Here is a 20174-nt window from a genome sequence, read left to right on the forward strand (position 1 = left end):
TTCCACTACTACTACTACTACTACTACTACTAGTAGTAGTACTAATTACACAAACATAACAACTACTACTGCCACTACTACTACCAATACTACTGCTGCTGCTACTACTACTACTACTACTACTAGTAGTAGTAGTAGTAGTAGTAGTATGAATGGACCATTGTTTAGGGGCACAATACGCTCCGATTCACCCAGAACTGGCCCTTTAAACTGATGGGTGGGTGTGGCAGACTTGTTGCCTCAAGTCGAAGTCCAGGGTTTCAATCCCTGGATGGGTTCGAAGTGTGAAACACATTTCTGGTGACCCCCGATATTATTGTTGAAGCGGCGTAAATAGATTCTCATTCATATACACCTTCTCGACAAGATATTCAATACAGAATATTTGTTTGTTTGGTTGTTGTTTAACGCCGAACTCAGCAATATTCCAGCTTTATGACGGTGGTCTGTAAACAATCGAATCTGGATCAGACAAGCCTGTGATTGATAATGAACCCATACAGATACGTGTCGCGAGCGCTATCCCAATAATACAATACGGACGCTTGTGTGGCAGTGTCAGACGAACGTGGATATACTTATTGAGTTGAGTATCTCGTTAGCGATCTGACTCTTGGCCACACTCGAGTAACCTTGGAGAGAAAGTCCCCTGTTTCCTCCCGCTGACATTCAACCAGAAGTTAGACAGGGGGTCAGGCTGATGACCTGCTTATTAGCGTCTTCGTCTTCGCTTCAGTGTTTATGAGATCGCCTTCTGCAATAGCAAATTCGACTCCCCATTCTTCTGTGTGTGAGAAGAGTACTTTAGACTAATATCAGTCTCTGAAATGAACATAATTATGTTACAGCAAAAAAACAGTTGTTACATTATAGTTATAAAATGTAATACAAACTAGCCCAGAAACTTTCTTCATTTTCAGACCTGAAACTGCAGTAATCTAGACTTGCCAAATATTATAGACTTGCGTGGGCTATGCTGGATATATTTGTTTCTGTGTCTGTATGACAGACTAAGGGTATATATTCAGCCTTTTAACAGAGGGGGCACTCTGAATACAATGGCTGACTGGGTCATAGATCATTGGAAAGTTGATACACGACGTTGAGCCGTGCCATACATGCATTGTGTTTGTGCGGTATTTTAAGATGCAGGTGTATTCACTGTCAACTATTAATGGAACCCAATAGCTTTCTGGGTGGTGGCAAGCCTCGTCGTTACAACGTTCGTTAGTCTGGTGTTACGAAATCGACTCAACCGAATAAAAGCGTGAAACTGTTGTACTGTTGAGTCAGAGCGCACGAGTGTGTGAATGAGTGAGTATGGTTTTACGCCGCTTTTAGCAATATTCCAGCAATATCACGGCGGAGGACACCAGAAATTGACTTCACACATTGTACCCATGTCGGGAATCGAACCCGGGTCTTCGGCGTGACGAGTGAACGCTTTAACCACTAGGCTACCCGACCTCCCCTCAGAGCGCACGAAATACACACATTCGTAAATGAGTTCGATAAATAAGAAAGATAAACATATGAATGTAATAGTGTCTTTATAATCCTTCTTGTAAATTTTTTTGCAGAAAAGACTTGTGCTTATCAGGATGACGACTTTGCTTGTCGTAAGAGGCAACTAACGGGATCGGGTGGTCAGGCTCGCTGACTTGGTTGATGCACGTCATCGATCCCAATTGCGTTGATCGATGCTCATGATATCAATCACTGGATTTTCTGTTCCAGACTCGATTATTCACAGACCCCCGTCATATAGCTGGAATATTGCTGAGTGTGGCGTTAAACAACAAACCAAGATGACTCCCATTCTCAAGCGCATCCTGGTGCCCACTGTAACTCCTCGTTCCAATATGGTTTAGGTGTTTTAGCATCGTGATTGTTAACTGGTTTAGCTCTTGCGCTCTCATTTATCCTCATGCGTAAATCGATGTTCAGAATGTCAATCATCAGACTTGATTAGTTACAGACCATGACTAAAATAAAGCTGGAATATTGATGAGTGCTGTCTTAAACAACAAACAAATAAACAAACAAATAATTCCAACTCTTCTGTCAGACACATGCAACAAACGTTAAAGCGGGACGAGGCTCGGTTTATTTGGCATTCCCAGCAATTTTGATTCAAACTCTCCCCTTCACGTCATTCAAAAGATACGTCGTGTTTCTGTGAACTCAAATCGCATGATGTATATCAATCTCGTAGTTAAGGATTATTCTAATCGCTTGACGACAGTGTCAAATGCTAATACAGTAAACAACGGTTATAACGAACACGCTTATAACGAAATGACGGCTATAACGAACTTACTTTTTGGTCCCGACTAGTTGCTGTTGTTATACTGTATGTATGCTTATAACGAACTACGGTTATAACGAACTAAAATAAGTAGTCCTTTTGAGTTCGTTATTACCGTACTTTACTGTACTTACTAACGTCTAGAACTATACTGCCAGGCAAAAGAAAGTATACACCCATGTTTGGTGGTGGCTTACATGAAACAAACAAATTATCTGGTGATGTATTTGATGCGGGATCCGTGAAGATCCGGGGTAGAATAGATCTTCAGCAACCCATGCTTGCCGTAAAAGGCGACTATGCTTGTCGTAAGAGGCGACTAACGGGATCGCGTGTTCAGGATCGCGATCTTGGTTGATGCATGTCATCGTATCCCAATTGCGTGGATCGATGCTCATGGTGTCAATCACTGTATTGTCTGTTCCAGACTCGATTATTTACAGACCGTCGTCATATAGCTGGAATATTGCTGAGTTCGGCGTTGACAACAAACAAACAAACAAACAAACGAACAATGTGAAACGGCCCTCGGCGTCATTCCTTGCAGCAAACTAACTTCCTATGACTATGTGTGGCTGTTATCTGTTCACACACTATCTGCACGTATAATCTTCATGAACGCGGAAAACAATCCTGTGCGAAACTGAATATTGTAACCAATCAGCATCGCATACATTTTCAATTTGAATTCGTTAGTGCATGCTGGTTTCAAGGCAGTCCGTATAGGTTATATCCACAATGCACAAGTCCTCCGCACTCGCGACTGACTGTGCACTCTGCAAGCTACCGACACTCAAGTTCTTATAAAAAGCGTGAGATGTCATGGGGTCGTCTGACTGGGTGTCCATTAAGCAGGGATCGACAGTCGTATAAGGTGACCGACCAGTGGGCGATCACCCAGGGTCTTTTCTAAATTTCAACTTATTTATCAACGCTGGGTCAGCTGTCGTATCCTGTTCTCATCAAGACCGTCACAAGCAGAGGGTTTGACTAACTGTGTCGGTACCCATCGTTGATGATAGCTGCATAGGTATTAATATTTTTTATTTTTTTTTGTTGAACGCCGCACTCAGCAATATTCCAGCTGTAGGACGGCGGTCTGTAAATAATCGAGTCATGAACATCGATCCACGCAATAAGGATACGATGGCATGCGTCATCAACCCAATCACCGACAAAAACACCCGATCCCGTTAGTCGCCTCTTACGACAAGATGGTCGCCTTTTTCAGCAAGCATGGGTAGCTGAAAACCTGTTCTACCCCGGATCGTACACATAGGTATTAATAGGTATCTGGTGATAGGTAATCTGGTAGTCTGTTTAAAATTTCAACGCATGTTTCAAATCTGAATGATCAAACCACAAACGGAGCTGAATATTTACCCAAATACACACCATTGACCCAGTCGTTCTCTGCACAATAGAAGGGTGACGAGCTCCCAAACACAACTACCCATGAACACATCATACAAGTCTTCATGCGGAGAAAAAGGAGTGACGGTAGCCTAGCAATCTGATATACGAGAGTTGCATCCCTTAGCCGGGGCATGATCTGCTGACCGTGAAATTTAATTGCCAGGCTTGTACTGATTAAGTGGCGGTGGGGTAGTCTTGTGGTTAAAGCGTTCGCTCATCACGCCAAGGGGCGTCGGGTAGCCTAGTGGTTAAAGTGTTCGCCCGTCACGCCGAAGACCAAGGTTCGATTGCCGACATGGGTACAATGTGTGAAGCCCATTTCTAGTGCCCCCCGCTGTGATGTTGCTGGAATGCTGCTTACATAGGCGTAAAACCATACTCACTCACTCACTCACTCTTGATGAGGCACTCCGAAAGGGACGCTGGTTATCAAAACATCCATCTCTCCACAGTCGTTGCAGTGGATTAGTCCAACAACTACTCAAGGGAGATAATCCAGTTTTACTTAATGTTACAATTTCCATTAAATAAAACTTTAAACACGCGCACATACATTTAGAATTCACTAAGGTATAAATGCGACTAGGGATGTATATAAAGCATAATGTTCTTGTAGGAACTGTGATATTTATATAACATTTGAACAATTTGTTAAATGTATGGATGATGCTCTCTCAGACGGTGAAGCAAGGATTGTTTTAAGGGATTTTTCTGCCTCTTCATCATACCTTGCATATTTGACGTCTCGCTACCTCTAAATCTATCTGTATATATTTCACAGCCGACATAAAAGCAACTGTCAGCTTGGGTAGTTAAAATCCGACAATACAGTTTGTCTTTTAAAGGTTAGGAAAAAAGGGGATGCTCCCTTCTCATCTGTGAATATGTCAGTGCACAGTCCTAAGTGTTCAGTTACGCTCAACGAAACTCTCTGAAGCGTGAATAAAAGTCATCTGATTAAATATCTTGGGGAGCGTGTTTGGATTAATTGATCCTCTCATTCTCGGAAATAGAGTTTAGCGTTATATTGCATAACTACATAATGGATAACTGCATGTTTCTACTACAGCATAAACCACGCGACCCGTACGTAAATAATCGAGTCTGGACCAGACACATAGCGACGTGCGTGCGCGTGTATATATATATGTATGTGTGTGTGTGTGTGTGTGTGTGTGTGTGTGTGTGTGTGTGTGTGTGTGTGTGTGTGTGTGTGTGTGTGTGTGTGTGTGTGTGTAATTATTAATTGATGTTAGTCTGTCAGATTACACAGATTACATGGAGGTGAAATGTAACATGTATCATTGAGTCTACCGCACAATGACTTTACATGACATACAGACGTCTCAGTCTGTCTGTGTGCACTAGTCCTGTTTCGTAGTGCTAGCCCACTGAGATACCATGCCGCAGTTTAACATAAATACCCCACTCAGACTCAGTATACGGACTCCGAGCCGACCAGTCCTTGTTTTAGCTCCTCAATGCCGAGCGACAGGCAGGGAAACAACAAGTACGATCTTTTAACGTCTTTTGGTATAACGCGACCAGGGATCGAACAAGCGACACCGACATCAACTACACCACGGCGACGGGAGGCACTTATTTAGTCTCGACATTCCCTCGCGTAGAATATGCATATATTTAGAATATTAATATGTTCTGTATGGTTACGAGTTTCTGTTGCAAAACTTCAATACCTACATCAAAACGTACAGCTTTGTACAGCGACGGCACTCACTCTTTAAAAACACCATCTGACCCTCGCGCTTTGTGAGTTGACTTTGTGTTCGCTCACTGAAGCAAGACGTTTCTAAACGTGAATGCTTAACGGGGCATGTATTTGGTGTCAAATGTTTTTACCATGATATTTTGCTCTCTCATAGGAGTAGTTACATTACCCCGACACCTATCCAACACACACATCAGCTAGATATGCTGTATACGAAACATGGTCGCTTGGATGGACTGATACTGACACTCTGTACCAAACTGATATTGAGTCTCTACACTAAACTAATACTGACGCTCCACACTAAACTGATATTGAGACTCTACACTAAACTGATACCGACATTCCACACTAAATTTATACCAGCACTCCACACTAAACTGGTGCTGAAACTCAACACTAAACTAATACTGACGCTCCACACTAAACTGATATTGAGACTCTACACTAAACTGATACCGACATTCCACACTAAATTTATACCAGCACTCCACACTAAACTGGTGCTGAAACTCAACACTAAACTAATACTGACGCTCCACACTAAACTGATATTGAGACTCTACACTAAACTGATACCGACATCCCACACTAAATTTATACCAGCACTCCACACTAAACTGGTGCTGAAACTCAACACTAAACTAATACTGACGCTCCACACTAAACTGATATTGAGACTCTACACTAAACTGATACCGACATTCCACACTAAATTTATACCAGCACTCCACACTAAACTGGTGCTGAAACTCAACACTAAACTAATACTGACGCTCCACACTAAACTGATATTGAGACTCTACACTAAACTGATACCGACATTCCACACTAAATTTATACCAGCACTCCACACTAAACTGGTGCTGAAACTCAACACTAAACTAATACTGACGCTCCACACTAAACTGGTGCTGAAACTCAACACTAAACTAATACTGACGCTCCACACTAAACTGATATTGAGACTCTACACTAAACTTATACCAGCAATCCACACGCTCAACAGTAAACTGATACTGAACGTCCGCACTAAACTGATACCGACACACCGCACTAAACTGACTCTGAGACTCCACACAGTGTTGAATAAATGTACATGTTCCTATTTCAAAGACCGCCTCCGTGGTCAAGTGGTAGAGCGTCTGCCCGTAGTGCGGAATGCCTGTCGTCCTATTCCCTGCCGCGTCAGACTAAAAGACGTTAAGGGGTTGTCCTTGTTGTTAACCTGTCTGGCGCTCGGCATTAAGGGGGTAAGACAAGCACTGTCTGTGCCTGAGCGGCATGGCATCTGCTGTTTTTGTATTAGGTGTTAAAGAGGTCGCCTTCTGCCACAGCAAAATCGGCTGACCTGTGAGTATTAGTATTCATTAAAACTCTGTATTTTGATAAGATTTCTATTTTCGTATATTGATATGCTCTGTTTATATACGGTATCCCAAGTGCTCTCACTTTAAAACTGTCACCTCACCTCACCACACCTCACCTCGCCTTACCACACCTCACCTCGCCTTACCACACCTCACCTGACCTCACCTCACCTCGCCACACCTCACCTCACCTCGCCTCACCTCACCTCGCCACACCTCACCTCACCTCACCTCACCTCGCCACACCTCACCTCACCTCGCCACACCTCACCTCACCTCACCTCACCTCACCTCACCTCGCCACACCTCACCTCGCCACACCTCACCACACCTCACCTCGCCACACCTCACCTCACCTCACCCCGCCACACCTCACCTCACCTCACCACAAATGTACCATGCATCATTGAGCCTGCCGCATGATTTTACATGATTAATAGACGTCATGTGTCTGAGTCATGATCGTGTAGTATTTAGATACTGATGACGTCTAGATGATGCCTTGAACGTATCACGATGTACCAAATTAGTTTCCAGGTGACATAGGGTATGTGAGTGAGAGAGTTGGGTTTCAACGCCGCGTTTAACAGTATTCCAGTTATATGTCAGCGTGTCAGCTTAATGTGGGAGGAAAGCCCGATGTGATGCAGGTCTCAGACGTTTTACTCTTAGGTGAAACCCTCGACCCAGGACATGGTGCTGATACGCACTAATCGAGACTAACCAGAATTGGAATCCACAATCATAGGTTTCTGGCGTGTCCAAGGGACGCAACTCTGCACAGCGAATTGCGGCGCCTTAGACGACTGGGCCACCTATGACAAAGCGATCAGCTGTGCGCCAGATTCCCAATCCGGATTTTCACAGGGGATCCGGAGATCAAATACTAATTCACTCAAAGGTGTCAAATAATGTCGATAAGGTATATATAAGTATAACAAAATTGGTATAGACATCAATGCGACAAAAACGTCTCCGTTATCATAAGAAAGTTTAAAATTGAAGGCAGTCGCCATTATACGATTCCGGCTATATCATAAACAAGTGTTGCGTTATCGTTATCAACTAGTAATAATAACAGGTGTTCGTGATGGGAACATGTTCTCCGCCACCGGAGGCACTCGTCACAAACACATGCAAAGACATGTCAAGTGTTCAACCAAGAACACAATGGGCAGTTACCTGTTCAGACAGCATTTTGGTCACTGATGCGTCAAATTTGGGAGTTTTCTCCCCAGGTGTGACATATATGTTCTTGGAAAGTAATTATTGAATGTAGTAACACTCATTTGCCATTTTAAGCAAGAGTAGTGTGACTTCTATTTCAAGTCGAATTCTTGCAACACGGAAAGAAGAATATATCCATGTCATACGTTTGTACTATCACACATAAGTTTTATTTGTTTAAAGCCGCCCTCCAGCAATATGACGGTTGTGTGTAATAATCGAGTCTGGACAAGACAATCCAGTGATTGACATCATCAGCATCGATCCACCCAATTGGGATACGATGACATGCATCAACCAAGTCAGCGAGCCTGACCACCGAATCCTGTTAGTCGCCTCTTACGACAAGCATAGTCGCCTTTTATATATTCACACACACATAAAAAAAGCACCCCCCATAAATTTTCTGCATAGTAAATAAGAATCACAAACATGTTAAAATGGACAGAGTGAAGTTGAAGAAAGCATTATGTTTGTAAAGAGCAAACTTCTGAGAACAAACAAAACAAAACAATTTTGAGCCAGAATGAAATTTTAATTGAGATATGGTTGCCCAAACACCGGTACTGTTTGTACCACAACACAACCCTCTCTATAAGTATAGCACTGTTAATCTGGAACAACGATAAATTATTGCACATTATGAATAAAAATGTGTATTAAATTAACGTCTAGACACTAATGACATTCGCGTGTCAAAATGTTTAATAACGTGCGCGGCCACCGCGTGCCCGGATGACAGCCTCGACCCTTCTCCTCCTCCTTCCAGTCAGACGTCGGATCATCTCAAGGGGAAGCAGCGCCCATTCATGATGCAAAGCAGCTGCCAATTCATCCACATTGTGTGGAGGAGGGTCCATTGCCTGCACTCTACGCCCAAGACAGTCCCAAGTGTGCTCTATGGGGTTTAGATCTGGACTCATTGCAGACCAAGGTAGAGTTTCAATGGCGTTGTTTGCCAAACATGCAGTCACAGCTCTTGAACGGTGGGGTCTAGAATGCCAGAGGGTGGTTGTCAAAATGGGGAACAGCAACCGGTTCCAGAACTTCCCGGATGTAACGTTCACCATTGAGACTGCCCTGTATAGTCACACGGTCTAGCTTGCAATCGTAGGATATGCAGCCCCATATCACCAAACGGAATAGTTGGTTTAATGTTCTTGGGAGGTGTATGCTGTACCTTGGTGCCTCCACACTCTCGTTCGGCCATCATTCACATGCAGCTGAAACCTGCTTTCATCTGACCAACGGATACGTCTCCGTGTTCTGAGGTTCCATCCTTGGTGTGCCAAACACCAATGCAATCGCAGTCTCCGATGACGTTGTACCAGTAGGGGGCGTTTGACGACTCTTCGGGCCCTCTCTCCAGCAGCTCGATTCCGACAGACGTCTATGGGGTAACCAATTACGCCTCAGGTAGGTGCTCGTCGCAAATGGATTTCTTCGCACTAATCGCAGTAATATCCGTAATTCACGTCCTGACGTGACATGAAAGCGTCCTGTACGAGGCAGTTATTTTACTGAATTGGTGTGGGCGTGTTTTCGCACTAGGCAGCCCAGTTGACGTCCAATCACCTTGAAAGACATCCCTGTGGCATGCATACCAATGATTCTCCATCTCAGTGCTTCACATAATCTCCTTGTTATTTTCTGACTTGACGATGACACAAATCAGTTGACACTGTTTTCAGTACCAGTATTTGCTGCGTGAACATACTGTTTTTTGCTGAGTGCTAGGGAGGCATGATGCACGTGCAAAACACGGGAAATTGGGACGTCACCATCACGCATGAACGGTCACATTACTCGGACAAAACAACATTAATCTCATAATTAGTATTGCCATCAACATTAAGTGAGTGAGTGAATACGGTTTTACGCCGCTTTTAGCAATATTCCAGCAATATCACGGCGGGGGGACACCAGAAAGGGGCTTCACACATTGTACCCATGTCGGGAATCGAACCCGGGTCTTCGGCGTGACGAGCGAACGCTTTAACCACTAGGCTTCCCGACCGCCCCGCATCAACATTAAGCATTATGGTAGTGTATTATCATACATAATATTAGGGGGTGCTTAACTTTATATATATATCCGTAATTCCATGTATTAGGGATGGATATTGGAGGTTTGAAGTGTAATGCGATACGTATCACGATATACTGCATAATTCTAAATTTTGAATTCAGAAGCAATCTGATACATTAATGTATAAACTGAAGTTCATAAATGTAACAAAACAAGATGCTGGTACACCTTAATGTTTACTCAATAAAATGTCAATAACATCCGCAGCCATCTTGGGGCCCCGGATGCATGCTCCGGGGCCGCGAAGGCACTTGACAAGTATATAACATTAAACACACGTTACAAATCGCTATTTAAAATCAGTCGATATATCGAGCATGAAAAACTGATATCGTGATAAGTACCCTGGAAAGTGAGTGAGTGAGTGAGTATGGTTTTATGCCGCTTTTAGCAATATTCCAGCAATATCACGGCGGGGGACACCAGAAATGGGCTTCACACATTGTATCCATATCGGGAATCGAACCCGGGTCTTCGGCGTGACGATCGAACGCTCTAACCACTAGGCTACCCGACCGCCCCGCAACGCCAGAGTGTAACCAGTCTCGTAAAAGGCAAAATGGTGGTGAAAATATATGAAAGGATCACAAAGTATAATCCTTACAATGAAAGGTAATACTCATGTTTATAAGTGCTGCAAATAAGAGTGAGTGAGTGAGTTGGGTTTAACGCCGCTTTTAACAGTATTCCAGTTATATCGCGGCGTGTCAGCTTAATGTGGGAGGAAAGCCCGAAGTGATGCAGGTCTCAGACGTTTACCACTTCGGTGAAACCCAAGAGCACGGGTATGGTGCTGACCAACCTAGAAACATAATCGGGGCGAACTGGGATTCGAACCCACAATCATAGGTTTCTGGCGTGCCCAAGGGACGCAAATCTGCACAGCGAATCGCGGCGCCTTAGACGACTGGGCCACCCGTGCCCCCGCTGCAAATAAGACGAATGCTAATGTGTCAAATAATAAAACTATTCCAGTTTTCTCAATATAATTGGTTCATAAAATAACCAAATGCGCGTCTTTGAACAAATGTGGTTCAGTGGCATCCATGGGAATGTATGATATGTGTACAACGACTTAGTTGTGTGGTGATGCTGACACCCGTGAAGCGACATTTTGTTATATCATATATGGGCGTTGTTCAATTCTGACGTTGATGAAATAAAAGATATTTACGACTTGCGTCAGTGGTTCGCTTAGGCTTCCATGCATCATTAGATATACCCTCAGTTCTCCAATTACAACACACAGTATGTGTAGCGTGGCGTTCAACACAGGATAAACACGTGTTGATAAGGAATGGAATGTTTACCTTCCACAATCTTTTACTCGACAAAAACAGGGTAGAAACATAATATTGAAATATATACTCAGCGTCATTATGAAGGGGTCACACGGATAATAAGAGAGTGAGTGAGTTGGGTTTAACGTCGCTTATAACAGTATTCCAGTTATATCACGTCGTGTCAGCTTAATGTGGGAGGAAAGCCCGAAGTGAAACCCACGAGCACGGGGATATTAGGAGCTAAACCGCTGGTTGCGTTCGGGCGTGTGTTTTGGGTAGCTTTTTCCATCACTTTCAATCTTTCCCTTTTCATTAGTTGTAATAGTCGTTGTACATGTTTCCTGTTTTACAAAAGCATCCGATCAGTGTGACAGGCATAAACAACATGTTCTTCAACTGTTAATCACATTGTCAACATACTCAGACCTATTGACGCTTGTTGGCATATGTTCATGTTTGACACATATCATACCAAGGTGACCCTTCCATAACGACGCTGGGTATACAATATGTACATGGTAAGTTTCATGTTAAGGTACTTAGGTACATTTTTTACGCTTCAATTTTTGTTGTTTAAGAACAATTCATGGCGTTAGGCTATGTACAAAAATAGCCAATGTAAGATTTATTTAAACTGATATAAAACAATTGTGGCCATTTAAATAAATAATGAACTTCATCTTCAGGTGATTGTGCATCACATACTCCGTTCCTGTGCGGGTTCTCCCGTCTTCCAGTTTCTATGGGGTGCTATGATTACTTCTTCTATGGGGGTCTATGATTACTTGTTCTATGAGAGTCTATGATATCTTGTGCGGGGATTCTATCATTACTTGTTCTATGGGTAAATATGACTACCTGTTCTATTGGAGGCTATGATTACATGTTCTATTGGAGGCTATGATTACTTGTTCTATTGGAGGCTATGATTATCTGTTCTATTGGAGGCTATGATTACATGTTCTATTGGAGGCTATGATTACTTGTTCTATTGGAGGCTATGATTATCTGTTCTATTGGGAGTCTAGGATTACTTGTTACATGGGGAGTCTAGGATTACTTGTTCTATTGGGAGTCTATGATTACTTGTTACATGGGGAGGCTATGATTACTTGTTCTATTGGGAGTCTATGATTACTTGTTACATGGGGAGTCTAGGATTACTTGTTCTATTGGGAGTCTATGATTACTTGTTACATGGGGAGGCTATGATTATCTGTTCTATTGGGAGTCTATGATTACTTGTTACATGGGGAGTCTAGGATTACTTGTTCTATTGGGAGGCTATGATTACTTGTTACATGGGGAGGCTATGATTACTTGTTCTATTGGGAGTCTATGATTACTTGTTACATGGGGAGTCTAGGATTACTTGTTCTATTGGGAGTCTATGATTACTTGTTACATGGGGAGTCTAGGATTACGTGTTCTATTGGGAGTCTATGATTACTTGTTACATGGGGAGTCTAGGATTACGTGTTCTATGGGGAGTCTAGGATTACGTGTTCTATGGGGAGTCTAGGATTACGTGTTCTATGGGGAGTCTAGGATTACGTGTTCTATTGGGGAGTCTAGGATTACGTGTTCTATTGGGAGTCCTTGTTTACTTGTTCTGTGGGAGTCTAGCGTTACTTGTTCTATGGGGAAATATGATTACTGGTTCTATTGGAGTTTATGATCACTTCTACAAAGTAAGGATAGGTTTTGAGGTATCACCTGGAAGAAGTAAGGAGGTTTCTAAACCCATACACACATTCTCTAACCCTCACACGAGAGCATTTGTGAACTTCAACTTCACACCGACGTGCTTTGCAAGCCGAGGACGACATATCTGTGTGTTGTCGGTACACAGCCACAGACAAAGCCATTTAGATCAAACGTCTAGGTAAACAAACGCCAGCTCTCTGATGGCCCTACTCTTTGAAATATGTTTGTGTCGCTTGTGATAGTTTTCTTTTCAAAATGTACAGATCAAAATGCTCTGAATACTTAAGGAAAACAACTTGTTATTTTATAATCTTTAAAACTGACACCGACCAAGACTGAGTGAAAGAAATTTCAAATTGGTTTCAAATCGCTTTCAACAGTATTCCAGTTCGTATCATAGCGTATCAGCTTCATGTGGGAGGAAAGTCCGAAGTGGTGGAGGTCTCAGACGTTTATTCAGTCACATACAACCATACCTATATCCACCCATTCACACATCAGTCCATATATACATACACACATACAACCATACCTATATCCATCCATTCACACATCAGTCCATATATACATACACACATACAACCATACCTATATCCATCTATACACACATCAATCACATGATATCTCGTCGTTGTTTCGCGAAGAGAAATTAATTCAATTATGGGTTAAATATGTTAGGGTTTGTATACCGCAGAGTGGTACATTGACTCGTGGTGTTCACTGTGTTGAACCATTGAAGGTCTTCGCATTACACAGGCGAGCAGATTTTACACCTTACTCAATATTGTCTCAAGGATATGGGTTCACGAAGCATGCAAGTGTTTCGCCGATGGGCAAAGTTCAAGCCGCTCAACAGATCCTTTTATCTGAATGATATAGCATGTTTGGTGTCATATGGGTAGTTGCTGGTACACTAATAGTTGGGACACAAAACTGAGCCAAGGGAAACGGAAGAAAAAGCAGCAACAGATGAAGATTCATTTAAAATAAGTATATTATAGTTATAATTTGAAACATTTCTGAAACTTTCAAGTTGTATTGTTTGCTTTGGTCACATTTTTAGTTTGGAATTGTACATTTCAAGTTACTGATAAAGGATTTGTGTTTTGCAGATTCGTGGATTGACTTGAAGGAATGTTTACGCGTGTGACGAGTGTATTTATTTGTGATTGTTAATAAACCCGCTCGCTGTAAGCTGCAGTAGGCATAATCCTTGAGATGCGTATGTTGTACATGGTTAAAAGTTTAGATTCGTTTGAGCGAAGCGAATTAGAACAAAACATTGTTTGAATCTCGAAGGACTTTATTCCGAATGATCTCCCCTGATAAGCGTTTAAACGTGCAGATGACGAACCGAAAGGGGCCATCTCAAATGCCAAGAAGAGAGAACAACCTGACAGTTGTGACAAGCGTGTATTTTGAGATGTCATTCATTTCATGTCACGACCTATCGTTATTACGTTATATACTTTGATGACACAGACATTGAACACGGATTTTCCGTCGACTGCTCATCTGATTTCAGCTACTCGGAAATTGTTTCCATACACAATTCGAGTAAAATATTAAGTTTTCTTACACTATGGGTCTTTTAATCACATTTCATTTCAGAACTCATTTTAACTATTTACATGTTTTTGAGATATTCCCTCATCATCGCCATGGATATAGAGGTGACCTTGGGTCATGCATGCAGCAAGCATGTTTGACACACTTTATGTCCACTACAGTGCCGTGTCAACGGTCACAGACTTACATGATAACAATAAAGAAACATTTTTTTATTCGGACATGAAATTAAACAAAACTTGTATTTTTAGTTAGGTCAATTATTATTTTTCAATAATAACCAACTTTCGTCTCGTGATTGTGTGATTAATGGAAATATTTGTGAAAAAATGGGTGGCAGAGTTATGGTTGATGGACTGTACTGAACCTCTTAAAACCATGTGACGCGGAAGAAAAGGAATATCGTAAGCGCTGCACGTCCTCGCGATACATGACTTATGATGGCATAGGTTTGTGTCAATAATGCGTTTGTCTGAGTCATATAGTTTTCATGTCACATGTGTGATATTTACGATAAGGAATACCATCAGCAATTAATCTCGTGTATGTTTTTCATCTCATCGATCTTAAACGCTGTTCCGCTCAAACAATCTTTTTGTAAGTCTTTGAAAGGCATTTCGAAGTGCTACACATAAGGAAGAAAATATATGGATGTCAACTTCCTTATAAAGAGGAACACATCGCTTCAGGAGACACCAGCCAGCCGAGGACCGTGACCAGGGAACATCTGCCTAGTGCTTGGGACGTACATGTACTTACTCAAATATTCACGGGAGGTCCCACAAAGTGATAAATATTTATCAACAGGTGCATTGCATAATGTTGGCATTATTACTGTTGTAATATCAGTTTGATCTTCGCTCGCGGGTATGTGTCTAGCATCACGCTTGGCTAAAAATATGCAAATTCGCTCAAGATGTGCTTTTATTGTTTGTTGTTTGTGTGTGTGTTTCTCCACTGAATCGTACCACATTCCATTGTCCAAATATCTCTCAACAGGTCTTTTGAGAAGTTATGAACAACAAACTAGAGTGAGTGAGTATGGTTTTACGCCGCCATTTGCAATATTCCAGCAATATCACGGCGGGGACGCCAGAATGCGGGGAATCGAACCCGGGCCTTCGGCGTGACGAGCGAACGTTTTGACTACAAGGCTACTACTACAAGGCTACTACTTCAAGGCTACTACTTCAAGGCTACTTCTACAAGGCTATCACTACAAGGCTACTACTACAAGGCTACTACTACAGGCTACTACTACAAGGCTATCACTACAAGGCTACTACTACAAGGCAATCACTACAAGGCTACTACTACAAGGCTATCATTACAAGGCTACTACTACAAGGCTACAAGGCCCAGCATAGCAGGGCATTCATTCCCTACGAACATTCTTAATTATCAGTGATATGCACATCCATATTTTGACTGAAGATTTAGTTTTGAGATCCCTAATGTAGTATATTTATATACTCAACTTGTGTTTATTATGTTGTATATTTATCAACAAAGTAGAAATTTTACTTGAGTATGTTTTAAGAAACAATATAAGATAGCTACGCGATAAATCGCAATGATGAATGAAGAACGAAGTGTGGTGTTGTTCTATCATGACGTCATTTCTGGAGATTCGAACATGCCCTCGCAACTTGATGACGTCTTATATTGGACGTATATTTTTTGAGAGGGAAGTGTCTCGTGAGTTGTTTCCCATAGATGTAGCTGGGCAACGCAGATAAACGCGATGGCCGAACGATCGCATCTAAAAGCGGGAGAGATGTGACAGTCGGTACTGGGAGGAAAGGTACAGATAATCGACGCGAGGATTGTGAGAATATGTGGGAAATACTCCACCTGTGCATAAATTTGACTTGCCCGACATTGCCGAGGTCGGATTCTGTTGAGGGAGTCATCATTATTTAAATACGGGTAAATATATTTTTAAAAGCTTGTACACTTTATAAACATCCTTAAAGAAGCTGTAAATAGTGTTGATATCTCATATACTTACTGACTGACTGAGTATGGTTTTATGCCGCTTTTAGCAATATTCCAGCAATATCACGGCGGGGGACACCAGAAATGGGCTTCACACATTGTACCCATGTCGGGAATCGAACCCGGGTCTTCGGCGTGACGAGCGAACGCTTTAACCACTAGGCTACCCGACCGCCCGATATCTCATATAAGAAATTACGACTCGTGGTCGTTGTGTTTCGTACAATAAAACACTGCATGGAGCATAAAACACTGGGTACTGCGCCCGTAATGGTTTATTCTCCCTGTAATGTTTTATTGTACAAATAACAACTCCCACTCGTCGTTTATTCATAATTACAAAACATAAAATTAATCTTGGCATTGGGTCATCTAACATATACCTCCTATCCTCATACAAAGTGTGCTTCTTGAATGCTTTTTACCACGGTCACAGTAGCGTATGTTTCATTAACTTATGTTTGAACGTTAATATTCCAGCAGAAAAAGAAATTATGCTTCATATAAAGTGGTGTAAATATCACGTTATTGAAAATAACAACATAATATTTGGTCATTCGCCTGATCAATGTTTTAACATAACAAATTCATTGATAAAACGCATACTTGGTAACAGGAGACGACACCCCCTAAACGAAGGGTGGTGTAAAGCTGAATTTACAATGTTAATATCAGGTGTGACTACCATTTGCCTTGACAAGAGGCAAGGCAGTGGGTGCGCATTGAAGTCACTAGGTGATTGAAAACAGCCTTGGGGATGTTGTTCCTGGTGTCTTTCAAAGATTGACGCAACTGAGCTAGAGTTACAGGCTTGTTCTGGTCCCGTGAAGATCCGAGGTAGAATTGGTCTTCAGCGGCCCATGCTTGCCGTAAAAGGCGACTACGCTTGTAAGAGGCGACTAACGGGATCGGGTAGTCAGGCTCACTGACTTGGTTGAAGCATGTCATCGATCCGAATGGCGTGGATCGATGCTTAAGATGTCAATCACTGTATTGTCTGGTTAAGACTCGTCATATAACTTGGATATTGCTGAGTGCGGCGTTAAACAACAAACTCACTCACTCACTCATTGTTTCTGGTCCTGTCGTAGACGTCTACCCATCTCATCCCAGACATATCATGTGGGGAGAGGTCTTGAGAAACAGCCGGTCATGACAATCCAGGAATGCTATGCCAACTCAGACACGCGAACGTGCACTGACAAAAACAGTTTGTAAAGTTAACTAACTTTGTGAATTTCACTGTCCACTCAGACACTGTTCTTAACTCTTCAGTTTGTATGTTTTTACCAGGTGGCCTGACGTCACTACCTACAGAGGTTTAGTCGTAATCAGGTATAATTTCATTGTAAACTTCCTGTATGCGAGAAATGCTATTAGACATCCACCAACAACACATTGATTGAAATCTCGTTGGAATCGATCCTGCAAGCTTATGATTTGTAGTCCGTCACGCTCCTGTGATTCGGAGACTACTGCCGTCACAGGTGTCAGATTTCCTAGACACCATGAGTTTTGTACATGTTTATTTTAATATTGTACCAAAGTCGATGTAAGTCATAGCGGTATAAGTGTCATTCAAGAATCTGATTTACACATCTAATTTCAGTATATAATATACCTCTCATCCATGTTTAACTTATAACCTGATGATATGCACATTATCAAATATGATTAAAGGTGTTTAACTTCTAAACATGTTGAAAGGTGTTTCAATTCTAAACACGTTTAGAAGTGTAAAAAATCTAAAACATGGTTGGTTCATGGGAATGTGGTGTTTAGGTGGTGTTTAGGCTATGAGGCAATATCTAATTTTATCTGTTAAGACCCTAAACATGTTTAGATAGAACAAACTAAATGTGCATACCGTTTAGGGCTGAAACAAGCTCCTAAACATGTCTACAGTGTGGTTTAGGGGGTAAGTCATACTAATGTAAGTGACATTTACTAATCTTCAGGGGGGCACGGGTGGCCCAGTCGTCTAAGGCGCCGCGATTCGCTGTGCAGAGTTGCGTCCCTTGGGCACGCCAGAAACCTATGATTGTGGGTTCGAATCCCGGTTCGCCCCGATTATGTTTCTAGGTTTGTCAGAACCATACCCGTGCTCGTGGGTTTCACCGAAGTGGTAAACGTCTGAGACCTGCATCACTCCGGGCTTTCCTCCCACATTAAGCTGACACGCCGTGATATAACTGGAATACTGTTAAAAGCGGCGTTAAACCCAACTCACTCACTCACTACTAATCTTCAGCATCTTGGTGCAACCTACCAGGCAAGATAGTAAATCCGTTGTTTACTAACCTCCTGGCCTCTGTTACTAATAAAGTTAGTAGAGTCCACTAAACATTTGTTCTCAGTGTGTGGGTGTGCATTATCCTGCTGCAACGTGACGTTACGTCTTGTATTTGCACAAAGGGAAGAAAATCATCTCGAACGATGTCGTCCCTGTAGCGTACACCATTCAAATTGCCATTAACAACGATGAGTTTTGATGCCACCCCATACCATTCCACGTCTACCCACAGATCACGTTGAGTACGCAAACATCGCTAAAACGTTTTCCCTGACGCCTGTAGACCCTTCCACGAAATTTAGAGCTGTCAAGCTGAAACCTGGAGTCATCTGTGAACAGTACACCGCCCAAGTCATGTCTTCTGTACCTAAGGTGTTGTCTCGACTAAGCTAGGCGTGTTTGACTGTTACGTGGAAGCAAAATTTGGCGTATGTCGGGGCCGGATCTTGTATTCCCTCAACCGGATGTGTATGGTTCTACCACTAATTGGTCTCAACCCAGGAATTGTCATAGCTGTTAATGTGGACGATTGCTATGGATTCTGTAGACGCACCAACCTAATATGATTGTCTAGTTTTCACGTGACGTCACATATGGACGACCGACCCTTCTCAAGTCATGATATAACGTCTCCAAAGAGATTATATAATTTAAACATTTTTATTTTCACAACAAATGTGAAAATGGATTGGTAAACAAGCGAAGCACTTATGTTAATACCGCTCCATAACACATAAGACATGATACAATAAATACATCAATGAAGGTTAGATGTAACTGTTACAAATGAATTGCACATGCCAAGCTAGATGTGTATATACAATAAATATATTAGCAGTTTATATTAAACAATTCATTTACTTAATTAAAAATCTGCCAGATTTTAATATGAAGTTTTGAATAGAATCTAATGTTTGGATTTGCTCTTCCTTACTCAAATGCGAATTTCCGCTTAGCACTGTTTGAATAACAGAATAACCATTTTGGTAAAATACTTTTCATTTCGAAGAACATAGTAATTTGTACACATTAAAAAAAAGTGTAAAGCATCAACAGGAACAATTTTTAGTATCCAAAATACATCAATCAGACCGATCTGAGTTAAGATCGCTGCCAAGCCTGAGGCGAGTGTGAATAAATTGACATAACCCCTGTTTCCGTAATTGAAATCCCAGTGTATATCAT

This window comes from Haliotis rufescens, unplaced genomic scaffold (assembly GCF_023055435.1).
Source record: "Haliotis rufescens isolate VD_foot unplaced genomic scaffold, xgHalRufe1.0.p SCAF_9, whole genome shotgun sequence".
Classification (NCBI taxonomy): Eukaryota; Metazoa; Mollusca; class Gastropoda; order Lepetellida; family Haliotidae; genus Haliotis; species Haliotis rufescens.